General features: G+C 45.7%; 1 protein-coding gene across 4 annotated transcripts in view; it reads left to right on the top strand.

The window, feature by feature from the left end:
* RUNX2 (runt related transcription factor 2) overlaps nt 1-16,368 on the top strand; it is a 73,647-nt gene that overhangs the window by 26,764 nt on the left and 30,515 nt on the right. The window lies entirely within an intron of this gene.

The raw sequence follows: 16,368 nt of genomic DNA, 5'->3' as shown, positions 1-16,368 counted from the left end.
TACCAATGTTTTATTTATATTTATTTTATTATTTTTTACTTTTTTGTTTTTATAACTTTCATTGTATTATTGTTTAATTTTTATCACTTTTTTATTGTTTATTTACTTTTTAGCTATTTATCTTATTTTTTACTTTTGTAATTTCTTATACATTTTTTTAAACCTTTTTAGCAATTTTTTATTTATTTTATTATTTTTTACTTTTTTTTCCACTTAACTTTATTACTATCGCACAGGAGCCAGCAAACCCCTGCATTTGGAGGTGACAGGTTATCGTTTATTGAACCTGTCACCTCCAATACAGAAGTTCTAGCACAGCATAGTGATGGAACTCCTGTGACAGCTGAGATGGTGGAAGGCTGTGTGTACAGTGTTCCTGTCTCACTGTTAACACGGAGCTCCCCGCTCTCCATCCTGAAGTAATTTGCCATGGTCCTGGGTCCCCAGAAGAACAGGGGACAATTGGGAGGATGGAACCTAGGCGGCAGAGGGGGGTGGACCATGGGGGCAGTAGGGGGTTGAGACGGAGCAGCAGGCTAATTACAACTGATGTATGCGGCTGTACAGCTGCCAAAATCTCTTGACCACCTCCCCCATTGTACATTTAGCCCTGCTTACCCAAAACAGGGCTTAATGTAGAAAAAAAAAACACTTGCCTGCTCTCTGCTTCTCCCTGGCCGTGGCTGCTGCAGCAATATGCAGCGGCACGGTGGGAGAACTGACACTGCTGTGCCAGGAGCAGGTTGAGGAGCCTCTCACCTAGCACAGCAGAAGGCACATGGTGACCCAATCAACAGGGGGTTGCGACCCACTTTTGGGACATGACCCAGAGGTTGAGACCCACTGCTCTAGGGTGAATATGATGCAAGTAAAACATGTAGCTATACAGTACTTCAGACTGCTTTATTTTCATGCATTTTGGAATGGTCTTTGATCCTTCATTGGCATCTTTTTTGCTCCCCCACTGGATGTGAGGCATGCGTAAATACTTTATTGAATCTTCAGAACATGAAGAGGTTTTTGGTTATTGTGTCTTATTTAGTTCCTATCTTTTTGATACGCCCACCCAAAAGTTACATATTAGTTATAGGTTGAGGGCAGCATCAGCCTGGTTCCTTATATGTCCCGGATACTCCAACAATGATGGCCATACTTCCAGACTGTGTTCCTGTCCAGTTGGGGGGTTTGGTTGGTCCACCCACCTATGTGTGTTCCAGCTACTACTGTTACGCTCTCAATAATATGAAACAAGAAATCCTGGAGGGATGGTGGGGGTCCCTCATAATGGGCACAGCAGGTACCTAGACCCAATAACTCGGGGGACCTCACCGATATGGTCCACAGGAGATAAAAGAAAGTATCAGGTTATTTAACTTTCTAAGCATCTAATAAAAACTGCAGTGTCCATTTTGGATAGACTAACCTTCATTCCAGAATCATATGTATAAACAATCAGTTATACTTACCAATGCACAGCAGTGATTGTTGAAGGTTGTGCTTTGCCTGACATAGGCCATATCTGGTGATTTACAGAAGAGTCAGTTTTTTCACCTGCCCAGCGGCAGTCGGCTCGGCTATTCTGCTCGGCACCTCCGAGGTGCCGAGCAGAATAATAAAAGAAATTAAAAGAATGAGAACAAAACAAAACAGTTGCTGAATTAATTTTAAAATGTTAAAAAATAGAAACATTTTTTTTAAAGAAAAGAAAAATAAATGTAAAAAAAAAATTGGGCGGAGATAACAGTGACAGCTAGCTCCACCCAACTGTTTCCTATTGGCCGCCACCTTCTAGAGTCTTCTAGCAGGTCCAGGCCAATGAATAACAACTGAGTAGTGCCAGCCATGATGTTACGGCCGGCTCCACCCAGTTATTATTGTCTAATGACAGATCAGCATCCCCAGGTTAATTGAGGACGCTGATCTGTCATTACAACTGGGCATAGCCAGATGTGGGATCACGGCTGGCTCCGCCCAGCTGTCATTTGCGGGGCGAACGGCCGCAAATGTAGCCTTCGCAGGCCGTTCGCTCTGCTTCGGTTGTCAGCTGTAGCCTTCGCAGGCCGTTCGCTCTGCTTCGGTTGTCACTTCGGCTCAGTCGAACCGAAGCATATGCCTTTGGCTCGGCTGAGCCGCTCAGCCGCCTTTGGCTGCGGTACGGGCTATTGTGAATAGCCTGTACTGCAGCCCTTCAGTTCCACTGAACCGAAGGGCTCAGGCGGCCAAAGAGAACCGAAGGATCAGCCGAAGCTATGGCTGGATCCTTCGGCTCTTTAGTGAATAACCCCCTAAATGTTTCATTCATATATGATGCCAAAAAGAGGCAGGAGGTTTATTTAGGAGCGCAGGCAGCACAGGATGATAGACATGGGTTGGGATAGGTGGCATTCAGACAGAGTCATAACAAAGGCATAAGGTTAAGGCAGTTGGCTAAAAAAGAACCGGGTCAGAATCAACACAGCAGTCAGGATTCACAGAACAGAAAACAGAAACTCTTATATGGAGGCAACAAGCACCCCTTTGTAATTGCTCTGTGCACAAATTGTACTGGATGCTGGGTGGAGTCATAAGGAATTCCCTTGCTGCAGCTTACTATGTAGGCCAGGGGATGGCACAGTCACATGTCTAAAAGAAAGCTCATTATTTAATGTTGGTTACAAAGGTCAGCATACCAATTCTGCTGCTGGCTTGTCAAAAGTCAATTTTTCAATTGACTTTTGTCGAAACACCCGGGTGGAAGATTGTTGACTGAACAGTGACTGCAGCCTATCAGCTGTAGCCACTTTTAGGGTATTCTGACAACCGTGGGCACCATGCAGCATTAGGCCTCATGTAAATGGGAGCTAGTGGCCATAGAAAGTAAATTGTGGGCATATTTCTGCACCTGGGATACCCAGCTGTAGCATAGAGCTGCCCACAGTAGTGGATGGGTGTAGGTGGCTGTATGTAGCAGTATGAGCCCACATACAGCCGCCTACACCCATCCACTACTATGGACGTCCCAGGCATAGAAATATAACTACAATTCAAGTTCTACGGCCCTATATGCACACGTGATTGAGATTTTATAAAACTCTATGTGGGCTTATGTGCTACTTGTAGCAACTAAGTCATACATAAAGCCATACGCCCCTACTACGCATCTAGGGTACCAAGGTTGTACACCCATACATATGCACAGGATTAAGCAAGTAGCAGTGTGAGCCCACATACAGCCTCCTACACCCATACAGTACTATGGGCGGCCCGAGCATAGAAATACGACCACAATTTACATTCTATTCTACAGAACTAGGGATGCACCGATACCAAGTACCGTACTCGGTACAAGTACAAGTACAGATACTTTTCCAACTCCAAGACTAGACTAGAGAAAAACTCAAAAGTTAGGAGGCATCTGTCATGTGTAAGGAGCACACGGAGCTCCCGGGATTTGTACATCTCTGTTTTAATGTATTATTTTGTTTTTATAATTATAAATATAAGTGATGCACCGATACCATTTTTGCAAGTACAAGTACTGATACTTGCCCAAGTCCTCACAGACACAAGTACTGATACATTTTTGTTTATTGTCATGTGACAGTTTTTCTAAAATAATACAGACTAATGATTTCAGGACAGTGGCGGAGCGCCAGAGCCAGATCCCAGCTGCAACCCTGGTAGTTCTCATGAAGATGCCCAGTATTGGCACCGGTATCTGAACTGGTACCTGAACTGGTATCTGGACATCCCTACTACAGACCTATGTGCCCATGTGAATGAGGAGGATTCTATGAAAGAAAAAAAAAAGTGACCATATGTTACATAATAACAGAGCATGCCATAAAGAAAAGAGCCGTCTGAGGTTCTTGAAATAACATCTATGTGGTACTTTCTGAGATCGTATCTGAATACGCGCCGCTGCCACTAAGGAACGCGATGAAAGGCCAATTGCCAGTCTGGTAGCCTGACGGCCATTATCCAGCCCATGTCACCCCCCTGACCCCCCACCTCCCCTTCTGTCACTCAGACAGACTTGCTGAAACCGCCACATGCGCTGCAATTGTCTTGTTGGCGGAAATAATTGTTTGAAGTCGAAGAATTAGCAGCAATTACTACGGTTGGTCTCAGCTAAGTGAACCTGGTTTCCTCACCCTCGTCTGGATATGTGAAATATTTTGGTGCAGACGTGCGCTGACACAATGCTGCCTCTGTGTGTCTACCAGATAGGAGATTACAGAGTGTCAGGCCGACTGGTTAAGGTCGAATGCCCCGTATTCAGCGAGAAATATTTATATACCTCCGATAAGAGGGGATCGTGCTTTGAAACAAAATGATTTATGGCAGACAGATAAGAGAAGTGAGAAATAATAGGAAAATGATGAGCCGGAAAACTTCTGGGTTATCAAATCTGATCACCGGCCTTCCCTTCAGCCTTGCTCAGTTGTACCGGTCCATCTCCTGGACTGAAATTGCTTCCTCTGATTTAATTGCACACTGGGAGCTTCTCACAATGTGCATTAGAAGCTGCAGCAAGTTAGATAGCGCGCACCTCATTTCCTGGTTGGAGGACGTCCAGCAACGTCTAGTACTTTCCTCACCAGCCTGACTGTCCAGTCCCTTTCTTTTTTTAGTTCTTTCAATCATGAAGGCTCAGGATCACAGGTGGGTGGTCTACATGCAAATTCAGCCTGTCTAAAAACACCCACTCCACCTATCAAGGCATTTTTACATTTGCATAACTCCTCCCAAGCGGCAGGTGGCTTTGATGTTTTCAGGAAGCTATGCAAAGTACCCTCCCACCAGCTATGATCTGCCTGTGTTCTATCAAAGTTTGTGACTAGTTTGGAATGTGTGACCGGTCACGTGGTCACACATTTTACCCTAATCCCGCCCAGTTTTTCAGCGGTGCAATGTGTGACCGCCAATAGGTGAAGAATTCCAACGCATTGTCAGCTGTTCCAAGGCAGATCGGCATCGCAGATCGTATGTGCAGGAGAACCGATCTGCCCTGGAACAGCTGATCGGTCCTGAGCTGTCACTTCTATCTGACTTTGTGGAATGTGAGATCGCACTCACATCGGATAGAAGTGACATTTCAGGGCCGATCTTACTGTTCCAGGGCAGATCGGTTCTCCTGCACATACAATCTGTGATAGGGACGTGTGGTCAGGGGAGGCAGAGAATCACCTAGTATTATGAAGAAAAAAGCTGTCAGCTTCAAGTCTGAAGCTGACAGCTTTTTCTCCATTCAGATCGGCTTCTTACAGGTTACACAGGAAGGAAATCCTCCCCACCGTGTAACCTGTCGTGGATGGAGCGATGCCTGTTAACTACCTTTTGACAGGTAGTTAGGTTACACAGAAGCGGGCTTCCCCACTGCTTGTGTAACCTAACTTGGTGAGGCAAGAGCGTTCACAGCCTCTACTCTGTGTTAGAGGCGTGAACTCTGTGGATGGCTTAGACCAATGGCAAAGCGCCATTGGTCCAAGCTGTCCAATCAAAAAAATGAAGAAAAAAAAAACAGTGAGGCCATCGGTCTCGATGCCTCACCAGTGACAAGCAAGTGAGAGACAGGGAGGCTCCTCCTTGTCTCTTCCCTTCCTCCTCCACACACAGCTTGGTCCGGGGGCCGGGGCTTTGGCGGGATGGGGGTGGAGCTTTGGCGGGCTGGGGGATGCCTCACTGATCTGCGATGCCAATCTGCCCTGGAACATCTGAGGAAGTGTTGCAATGCTTGACCTATTGGTGGTCACACATTCTGCCGCCAAAAAACTGGGCGGAATTACGTTAAAATGTGTGACCACGTCACCGGTCACACATTCTAACGTAGTTGCAAACTTTGATAGAACACCTGCATTGCACAGAGATGCACATAGACCCGGGGATGACATCACTGGGTTTAAAATACAGCATGTAATGAAAACAGAAATGGTTGTACGCTTATATAAGGGAACCAGAGAAGCTTTGATTAATTGCCTACTTGTTATAAAACGTAAGAAGTATAAATATTTGTTTTTCCTATATAAGCATGATACGATCTTGTAACTTCCTGGGGTTACCGCTGATGTAGGTGTGTTATTATTAATCAATTGATAATCAGTTAAGGGTTCGCTGTGTATGTGTATACTTGTATGTAATATTTCCAGTGACTGTCAAATCTTTACCAAAATCTGAACTGAACTTTACTCAGCGGAGGTAAAGCAGATGTCTTAAAGTGTATATGAAGCCAAACTTTTTTTTTTTTAGTTTTGGGTAGAGCAGAGAAGTGTTAGAATCCCATTGGAGAGATTTCCCTTCACTTCCTGTCCTGGTGACAACATTATTACTGTGATAGGAAGTGAGGGAAAGGCTCCGATGGAACACAGGAACAATAAGTGCATGATGGAGAGTCTATCATTCCCCACTCTATCCAAATAGAAAAGTATTCCCCTTTAATTGTTAACAATCACCCGGTACCTCCGTCCATATCTCTACTCACCCCCTCATAAAAAGTTAGCAAGTTAGTTAGGTGGAACGGTCTTTCCTGAACCCGTGCTGATTGTCATTAACTATCCCGTTTTCCTGAACAAAATCTACCAGATAATCCTTTATTATGCCCTCTAGCATTTTACAAACTACCGATGTTAGACGGTAGTTTATGCAGAAATTTGCATAACACCTCACTTAGTCTAGTGATAGAATATTGATTCATAGTCCATTCCTTCCAAAATCTGAATAGAACAAAACTAGGACAAACTCAGCAATGCTCATGATATATCTAATGCATGTAGGAGCATTCCCTTCTCTGGAGCTTCCTCTGCTGGGATGACAACATTCACTCACGTGTGAGTCTATTCAGGAGGGACGTTGTCACCTTTGGATGCTCATTCCCACCTCCTAGTGGGTTCTTCCTATCAGTTAAACTCATACCATCACACCTACCATATCACTGTCCTCAGTCTGATATCCAGCATCATTCAAACCACTGAGCCCAGGTCATCCCAGGCGAGGCTTTAGCTTGTGACTGAACAGTGAAAGGAGAAGCAGCACAGCGGTGATGTAACACAGTCGCATGTGAGCAGTCAGCGGGGACAGGGAGCCCGTGAACTGTGAATGGTGCACACTAATCTATAAAACACCTAAAAGTAAGTTTCCAAAAGTGATAAGTAGAAACAAGGATCGATAATAATACATGTTGCACTTTCTAAAATGTAACATTTTAAATAAAGTAATTAATAGCCCATTAAAAGACCAAATAACCAGCTTTTGCTGCAATAATCGAATTCTATTCAGATATTTCCCCCACAGTACTTCTTGATGTCCTCAGTCCGATGTCTAGCAACATCAAACCCACTGAGCCCAGGTCATCCCGGACGAGCCCCCAGTCTGGGACTGGACAGTGAAAGGAGAAGCAGCACATATCACAGCTCTCTATCACTCTGCTTTCTACTCTTGTCAGCATGCTTCTTGGCTCCTTGTACTGCTTCCTCCTCTCATACTCCAGCTCTGCTGCACAGGGACTGCAAGCGGCTGATACCAGGTCAGATTCAGGTACTGGTATTTAAGAAATACAGGTAAGATGTGTTAATGGGAGCTGCATTTATTTGTTTCTTTTATATCTGCCCGGAGTTCAGCTTTAATCTATAATGCACTTTATTTTTCTGTTTTCTTTTATTGAGGAATCTGTATGTTTCATCTCTTTTGAATACATAGAAAAGGAAGCGCAGAGCGGGAAACAGAATAGAGTCATTTACTAAAAAAGATGCTAAGTGAGCAAATACTTCTCTACGCGTTTCATCGATTCCGTGTGTCATTTCGTGGAGCCACGTCCTGCAGATTTTAATTAGTAAAGTACGTGCTGAGCTATTTTTACCCTGACATACAGAGAGGCAGACGAAAAGAAAAATAACAAATTCTGCTCCCTTGATATATACATTTTGGATGAAATGTAGAGACCGGATTTTCAAGTGCGTTCCATGGACGTACAGCAAAATAAACTTTTATTAACCCTCAGATAATACAAGTGATCCAATGTGTTATTAAAGTGTATCTAATAACAAAGTTTCTAAGCTTTGGATAGAGTAGGGAAGTGCCAAAAGTGTTCAAGCTTTTGTCTGTGTCCCCATTGACCTTGTAGTCAATCTGTCCCACACTCTATCTCAGTACTCCTGTTTAGCATTGCCATGCTGTGTGACAGAATTGATTACTGTCCCCCAATGATTTGTTGTATTTGTGATCATGAGATTTGCCATGTGGTTCTGGGCCTGGCTAGTTAGATTATATCCTTATCTTCTGAATCACTCTGATTCTAATCCAGCCTTTCTCGACCAGGGTTCCTCCAGAAGTTGTTAGGGGTTCCTTGAGCAATGAGCATTGGTGGATTGATTTCCTGCCTCATGGGGCTGACATAGTTCTGGCCCCAATAAGTCACTCAGCAGAACCAGCTGCATGGTACCAGTAGAGCCTTTTCTCTAATCTCTAAGGTAAGTAACCACTGACACCAATGATATATTTAGCTGTCTGGAAGGGAGCTCTTCTCCCAATGGACACCAAAAAAAGAAGGCCTTTTTCTACCCAATGACCACCAAAATAAGAAGGGGTTCTTCTCCCAATGACTACCAAAATAAGAAGAGGTCCTTCTCTCAATGACCAGCAAAATAAGAAGGGATCCTTATCTCAATGATCACCAAAATAAGAAGGGGTCCTTCTCTCAATGACCACCAAAATAAGAATGGTTCCTACTCTTAATGACCACCAAAATAAGAGCAGGTTCTTCTTTCAACGACCAACAAAATAAAAAGAGTTCTTTCGATGACACCAAAATAAGAAGGGGGTCCTTCTATTAATGATGACCAAAATAAGAAGGGGTTCTTCTTCCAATGACCACCAAAATAAGAAGGGGTCCTTCTCTCCATAGCCACCAAAATTAAACAGGGTTCTTCTCTCAATGACCACCAAAATAAGAAGGGGTTTTTCTCTCAGTGATCGCTTCCAGCCTCGGAGCTGTGTCCCGAGGCCAGAGACGATCTGAGATGGTCCCATGGAAGTCTATGGGGCTGTAATGCACAGGTGCAGTCAGGGCAATGAAGATTTGCAGTGATGGATGTAAACAGATACCAGAAGTCATGGCTGTCTGATCAAGGTAAGTACGTGTCTGTGGAGAGGGAGGGTGGGTTAGAACCTGTGTCCCCACCGTGAGAAGTTTCATTTCTTGCTGGAACAAGAAGTTATAGAAAACTTCTCCAGTGGGAAGAAAGACTTAAAGAAAAACCAAATTTTTGTCAGTGAAATGGAGAAGGGTTAGAACAGCTTTTCTAAACCTTTCCCCCGTAGAAACCCCTTCAAAATGTTGAGGTCTTGAAGAAGCCCGGTTTAAACCAAATCATTGGGGGTCAGTGGGAAAAATGCCCCTTATACCGGTGGTCAGTGGGAACAATGTCCCTTATATTGGTGGTTAGGATCATTGGTGTCATGCTGTTGGCTCTGCCAAGTGGTGTTGTGCAGGCACCATTAAATGGAAGGTCAGTCAGCCACAGCTCAAGGAACATCTAACAACCTCTGAAGGAACCCTGTGTGAGAATATCTGGGTTAGAGCATCAATGGGGTAATTATTACTGCCTGTGTCATCCTGCCCCATTGCTTCCTTAATTTCTTGTCCTGAGATCATGGGCCATCAATGGGGCAGGAAGTGGGGTGAAATCTCCCCAGTGGTCTCACAACAGAATTAGACAAGTCTGTCCAAAACTAAAAAGAAAGTTGGCCAGAGTTGGACTTGTTAATGTGCGAATGAGTCATTACTTGATAGCGCAGATTATTGGGTGTTTAGTTGGGTTCATTAGATCCCAGCACCTCCTCCATTCAGGGTCCTGTGTTACAAGGTGGTGGGAGAAGAACAATTTAGAATTCTCAAATCATTCAGTTCCTTGTTTTTTTTTCCCGTAGTTTTTTGAGTGTCAGGAGCTGGGCCGATGGCCAAGCAGGAAATGACACATCAAGAGGCATTTATGTTGCGCAAAGGTCTGAGGAACTGATGCAAGGATACACAAGGCTGTTTATCAGACAGAGCTGTGTACAACTGCACATGGACATGGCAGACCCGTGCCTTGTCGTATGTCTTCTGGTAACATGTACACATCCATGAGGACATACTAAAAACCTTGATAAAAGCTGAAAGCGTCATGTCATTAATGATATGTTTTTTATGCAATCTTGGAATCCAAAGTCCCCCCTCAAGTATTTACATTTTCCTGCATGTTAGGGTTTAGCAACAGAAATTCCCTGATCATGAGGTTTTTTCTGTCATACTTACAAGGTACTACTGCTGTCCTTAAAAGATATCTAAGCCCAAGAACAAAAATGTAATAGATTGCAGCTTACCAGCCCTTCGATGTGGTGGCTGCATTCGTTTTCTTTTCTCAGGCTAAGAACATTTTCTTCTAGAAAGATACAATGACCAAGGCCCAGTAGGGCATTTACAGTCCTTGTGCAGCTCAGAAGATAGGGAACAGTACATGTGCAGCTCAGAAGATAGGGAACAGGCCGGTAAGTTTGTTTTATTACAGAAGAGACATAGGGGCTGATTTATAGCACGTTTACTCAGCAAATACCTTGGAGAGTAACGTCCACAGGGCCTCCCTATAATGAGGCAGCCTGAGCCTGTTGCCTCTGGCGACATCTTATTGGCTCACATTAGGGGGTGGCGGCATTGTCGTTATACTGCAGAATGTTTGCAGTGTGCCTGCCACCCTAGGTTGAGCTGGGCATGGAAATGTGTAAGAAGGGTCATAAACAGCTCCTCGACCAATTTCTAGCAACTTGGGACACTGGCCGGTGTCCTGCTCAGCTCCTGGCAACCAATGGCTCCAGTAAGAGCCACCCCCACTGCCCCCACGAAACATACACCACCAGCAATTCCCCTACCCCATGGCCTCAAGCCGAGTAACATAAAAATTCCTGCCACTAGATGGAGCCGAGGAGCATAGAAATTTCTGCCACTAGTTGGAGCCGAGGAGCATAGAAATTTCTGCTACTAGATGGAGCCGAGGAGCATAATAATGTCTGCCACTAGTTGGAGCCGAGGAGCATAGAAATTTCTGCTACTAGATGGAGCCGAGGAGCATAGAAATTTCTGCCACTAGATCGAGGTGGGGAGCATTGGAAATGTCTATGCTCCCTAGCTCCATCTAGTGGCAGTAACACTGAGCGAATGGCATTCACCCAGCTGTACGCTGGGGCGAATGCTTTATGGATCAGCAACTTTGTCTCTTCTGCAATAAAGTGCCTGCGCAGAATTTTTTTACTTTTTAACTTTACTTCCACTTTAATGTTATAGGTGAGCTGTTGAGCAACAATGGAAAGTATACTCCAAAGTCCTGGTGGTAGGGTAATAGGCTCCTGTCCAATCTGGCCCTAGTACATATGTGGGATAGGGACTGTAGATTGCATGCTGCATGAGGCCAGGGGCCGATGTATAGTATGTAAATGTCTGCATACATTGTCATCACCTTATAAATTCCTGCAATTACTAAAACATAATAAATATTGTAATTATGAATATAGGATGACCCCGCTGAGGCTGTAAATACAGGTACGCCTGTCAGCTCCAGGCACTTGGCCAGCCGATGTCCTCACCGTGATGTTTGTTTCTGTCTAACGGAATTTTTTTTTTCCTCTTGTTGTCCTCATTTGTATCTACTCATCTGCGTCGTAATAAGTGGGACGCAGCAGGAAGCGGTGAGGACAGGAAGCAGCTGCTGGAGGAGACAGTTCGCTGTGTGTTTTCAGCACTGCCCGCCGAAACTGGCCGGTGGGATCACAGCCTCTGCCAGAGCTTCTCACTGCAGCATGACACTGAGGCCACCGCTGCATTATTATTATGGGGGGCAGGTGGCCATCTTCTTTCTCTCTCTCTTTCTTGTGTTCACTCTCTTTCCTCTTTCTTTGGGTTCTCGTTGAATTATGGCACAAAAAACCCAACCCGAAGCAGAGACACCCTTAACATGACCCTTACAATACACCGTAGCACTGTCTATACCCCAGGCACTCTCTAACGCTTTAACCTGACCCTATTGCTGAACCTTTAGAGCTGAACTCTGGGCACAGAAACTTTCATTTAAATATATTCCTCAGTAGCCAAAGGATGTAAATCCTCTTTGTGTTCGCAAAATGCCTTTGCAAGCCCAGAAATCATCTTGTAAAAGGAGCAGTGACATCATCACTGTGCTGCACATAGTCTGTGCATAGAGCAGAGCTGTAGGAGGGATCCAGCAGGCCCCACCCACTACAGGTAGGGGCGGAGACAAGACCAGTCCCCCTGCACAAGCAAAGAGAGCAGCAGTGAGCGGTCTTTATTACAGGAGAGGGCGGAGACGAGACCAGTCACCCTGCACAGGGAGAGAGAGCAGCAGTGACCGGTCTTTATTACAGGAGGGGCAGAGACAAGACCAGTCACCCTGCTCAAGGAGAGAGAGCAGCAGTGAGCGGTCTTTATTACAGGAGGGGGCGGAGACAAGACCAGTCACTCCGCACAAGGAGAGAGAGCAGCAGTGATCAGTCTTTATTACAGAAGGGGGCAGAGACAAGACCAGTCACCCTGCACAAGGAGAGAGAGCAGCAGTGAGCGGTCTTTATTACAGGAGGAGGTGGAGACAAGACCAGTCACTCCGCACAAGGAGAGAGAGCAGCAGTGATCAGTCTTTATTACAGAAGGGGGCAGAGACAAGACCAGTCACCCTGCACAGGGAGAGCTGTTCAGAAACATGATGATTGTTTGGGCAAAAATATAAAGAAATACTATGCTGGGCGATGTATATTTGTTTGATCTGGATTCATAACCGAAAAAGTCTGAGTGTTGAATACTACTTTAATCCCTTGGAACCCTTTAAGACCCATACCTAACCCGACTTTAAGCTTGACATAGCCATCCAGCTATTTATAATCAATTCGCAGAACTAGTGATCCTGCAAATCTCTGTGACTGTTCGCTCTGTGTGAATGGATGCACAAAACGAACTCTCTTGTTAGGTATTTATCTCCTACTCTGGTATTTTCAAATGTCATCTTGTAACACGGCAATATGGCCACTAGGTGGAGTCGAAGAACGCAGGAAAAAAGTATTTTGCATACAAATAAAAATTATAAAAATAAAGTTAAATAAAATCAATGAAAAAAGCCAGATTTTCAAAAGTTAAACCTTGCAGAGGGTGAAAATAAAAAAAGATTTACTCACCTGATCCTGTGACCAGTCACCTCTCTCCCTTTCCACTCTGGCTGTAGAATGTCCCTCGGCATCTTCATGTCTAATAGTGGTGTATTAGATGTGGCGACTCACGGGTCCATAGCTCGATGGAGCCTGGAGGGACTGTTGCTGTTGGCGACCGGTCTAATAGCCAGGCGGGATCGAGGAACAGTCGCTCGCTCACTTCTCGATCATCTCCCTGCAGAGAGAGGTGACTGTCACTCACGGCTCCCCACATGGATTCCCCCTCCCCTCCCATGTCCGATCCTCCAGCGCTGACTGACCGTTGCTCGCTCACGTCTCGATCATCTCCCTGCAGAGAGAGGTGACTGTCACTCACGGCTCCCCGCATGAATTCCCTCCCCTGTCCGATCCTCCAGCGCTGACTGGAGGAACTGACGGGCAGGGGGCGGGTACAGCTGGCTCTGCCTCTAGATAGGCGTGATTGACAGCTGGGTGGATCTCGACAGCATTGTCGAGATCCATCCCGGCTGCGGCGGTCTCAGTATACCATGAGCTGTAGCTCGCGATATACTGAGCTTTGGATCACGGGAGGACGCTAGTATATGTCCTCCCGTGACCCATAAGAGAACTATGGGGAAAAACACTTACCTCATAGTTCTCCTTTAACTTATATTTTTGGGGGTTTTAAATAAACTTCAGGCCTAAAATGTGAAATAAATTTAAAGAAACAGCTCTGGCAGTGAATGGGTTAAGCCAACGTATTTTCGCTCCGTTTTTCATCCGTTGATTCACTTCTTTTTTACTTCTTGCACGCCGCAGGTTGACTTCAAACCAGCGCGGATTATGGTTGTCGGCGCAGAGGGTTTATTCCATCCGAGTGAACTTTGTCTCCTTTTTTTATTATTATTATTCCGATTAGGAAGAGGAAACAATGAATTCACGCGGTGGCGAGTCCGTAACGAACACGATACAGCGCGGTATTTATGTGAGAATAACAATATCCCGCTGGGGGGCTCGGCTTCTTCATAAATAAACTTTGTTATGACTGGAAAGATCGGGGCCTGACCTGAGCCACCGAGAGATTTCATTCAGAGAAAATTGAATAGGAAAAGACACGGATCGCGGGGAGGGAGGGGGGGTGCACGCACGGACAGAAATAGCTCCTTCCGTAACCAAAACAACGGCGCATTGTGTTACACGACGCATATGGCGGCTTCTGGTTGTCCTGCTTTACCTCCGCATCGCAGGACATCTGGATTTAAAGGGCCAGCGGACGTTAATTACGCGTCGGTTTACATAGTTGCCAGCGTTCTAAAATAACACACCGCCACTCAGCTACTGTTTCCAGGCTTGTCGTGCGCGCTGGAGACCGCAGAGCGTTAGACACCCTGAAATGTCATGTTTATTAAAGCAACGTTTTCTGTTCTATCCCAATCCAGAGAAGAAAATTAGGACAAAAAAATAAAAGGAAAGGCCGCTCAGTGATTTACAGCCTGCAGCTCGCTAACTTCCCCCGGCGGAGGGTGACGTGAAGTTTGAGCCCTAATATAAATAGTAAGCCGTGGGTAGTCACTGATTCTGCGCATTTTTTAATCTCATCATGTTCTTGTGACCGGGTTAGAGTATATATATATATATTGTCACTGCTGTTCTCTCCTTGTGCAGGGTGACTGGTCTTGTCTCCGCCCCCTTCCTGTGATAAAGACTGGTCTCTGCTGCCCTCTTTTCTTGTGCAGGGTGAGTGGTCTTGTCTCTGCCCCTCCTGTAATTAAGACCGCTCACTGCTCTCTCTCTCCTTGTGCAGGGTGACTGGTCTTGTCTACGCCTCCTCCTGCAATAAAGACCGGCCACTGCTGCTCTCTTTACTTGTGCAGGGTGACTAGTCTTGTCTCTGCCCTCTCCTGTAATAAAAACCAGCCACTGCTGCTCTCTTTACTTGTGCAGGGTGACTGGTCTTGTCTCTGCCCTCTCCTGTAATAAAGACCTGTCACTGCTGCTGTCTCCCCTTGTACAGTGTGACTAGTCTTGTCTCCGCCCCCTCCTGTAATAAAGACCACTCACTGCTGTTCTCTTTACTTGTGCAGGGTGATTGGTCTTGTCTCCAACCCCTAATATAGTCTACTGTATGGGGTGGGCCTGTTGGGTCCCTCCCACAGGTCTGCACAGGCTATGTACAGCACAGTGATGATGTCACTGCTACATTTACAAGGTGATATCTGGGTTTGCCAAGGCATAACGTGCATTTGCATCCCTGGTGGCTATCGAGGAGTAAAGTTTGATGAAAGTTTTATGCCCAGAGTTCAGCTTTTAGGCACATGCAGGGCAAAGCAACAGGTTTGATTCAACCTCCCTCCTTCCCAGCAGCACGTTCTTGCCTTTTTTTTGCTGCCCTGGTAGCGGGATCACAGAATATACCTCGCTCCATGTGACACACCTGGACCAATCACTAAACACCATCAGTGTCACATGGGCAGAGTCCATAATCCTATGTAAGCATCTCAGCCGGGCAGAGCGGGATGTTTGTTGCTTGGGGGAGGGTGGAGGTTAAAGTGAACCTGTTGCTTGGTTCGGTGTGGGCAAAAGCACAGGTTCACTTTAAGTGCTATTAAGTGCTACCGTCATTCATAGTTGCTGAGTAGCCATCTTGCACAAAAAGACAGTCCGTGCACCCAACCAGAGTTCATGTTGCCTACTCATTCTTCGTTGAGCCCTACAGTGCAGATTCTTTCTGCCTGACACGACCCCTTTAATGACAGGGTTTGAAAATAACTTCCCGGAAAAAGGATCCGCCAGTTTGGCCGTTCCTGAAGCCAAGCAACCCCACAACAACAAATCATCCTGTTGTTTTCAGTCTGGGCAGATCCGTCTGAAGCTATGAACGCTATTCGCCGGTCTCCTGTGTCAGCTTCGGGGTGGGGGCTGCGTGCCAAAGCTGTCCGGCCGTGCAGACCACTGCACCCGAGAACTATTCCGCAGACGGTTTCTGGCAGACCCCCGATCTGTTGAGCTTGGCACGGGCAGGCTTCTGGGACGAACCAAGAGCAAAACCCAAAGAGACGCGCGAGCCCAGAAAGGAATCGCGGCCTTCTTTGCGTCACCGAGTTGCAATTTAAATGCGTATCGTGTTTCATAGAAAATGACTATTTTGATAATATGGTTTGGAAAGAGATGGCTGAATCATAATTGTTCTGGAGGAATGGCGGCGAG

The sequence above is a fragment of the Nanorana parkeri genome, unplaced genomic scaffold (assembly GCF_000935625.1).
Source record: "Nanorana parkeri isolate BGI_ZX_2015 unplaced genomic scaffold, ASM93562v1 scaffold2735, whole genome shotgun sequence".
Taxonomy (NCBI): Eukaryota; Metazoa; Chordata; class Amphibia; order Anura; family Dicroglossidae; genus Nanorana; species Nanorana parkeri.
This window is presented reverse-complemented; position numbering and strand designations above follow the sequence as displayed.